Below are 992 nucleotides of genomic sequence, written 5' to 3'. Positions count from 1 at the left end.
TTTTTTTTTTTGAACTGTTTTAAAAAATACGATCAACGAAATGGCAATGTTGGAAATTTAAAAAACTTATTTGCCTAAAATTTTTTTTTAATAATTTCGGAATTTTTGAAAAAACAAATTAAATATTATGCTATTCAATCAGAATTTCCACACTTATGACTGTAAAGAAAACTGCATTTAAGTATATTGATTTTCCACGAAGATACTAAGGATGATACGGGACTTGGAAATGGTATGACAACAACGCCCAACAAACCGTTGAAAACCGTTTTGGATAATTTTTGATGTGCTTGATTTAGTATAATTGGCTGTCGATGGGACCTGAGCAGTGGTTTTGGAAAATTTCACATAACTTTTTAAGGACTTTCCAACAAATGATACAAACTTTCTAACAATGTCCTGCAAATTTGTCAAATAGGCTTAATTGAATTCTGTTACATGAGTGCCGCTAAATTCACGAAAGTATTTGAAACGTTTAGGTAAAGTAAAGTCTCTATACGTTTTACATTTTTATTCAATAGCATTTCAAGTTGTTATGCTCTGAGCGCACGGCAGTGCGCCAGGTCAAGTTCCAGCAATGTCAGTGTATCTTTACACGAACCAATTCGCCCAGTTTTCCTAACATATATATCTCTGTTTCCTCTTAAGATAAACTTTTGAAATTTAAAACACAGATTAATCTCGAGTAGTTTAGGACGTTGTAAGAAAGTGAGCCCTTAATATGGTGCCATTTCAAAATGGGAGGATTTCAAAATTTGCAAAATTGTTACTGACTGACTCACTGATCATCAAAATTATAAGACACTTTCCGTATAGGTAGAGACGTGAAATTTGGCGCAAATGTAGGTCTTACAGTGTAACTAAAGGAAAAAATCTAAAAATTGAATTTTTTTCAAAATTAATACCGCTTCAGTGAGTGTATTTCTAAATGTATGAAGTGGCGCGCTTAGCACGCATAAACGTTTACATTCAAACAGCGTTACAATATGGTA

This window comes from Acyrthosiphon pisum, chromosome A1, assembly GCF_005508785.2.
Source record: "Acyrthosiphon pisum isolate AL4f chromosome A1, pea_aphid_22Mar2018_4r6ur, whole genome shotgun sequence".
In the NCBI taxonomy this organism is placed as follows: domain Eukaryota; kingdom Metazoa; phylum Arthropoda; class Insecta; order Hemiptera; family Aphididae; genus Acyrthosiphon; species Acyrthosiphon pisum.
The sequence above is the reverse complement of the archived record's forward strand: the minus strand, read 5'-3'. Positions refer to the sequence as shown.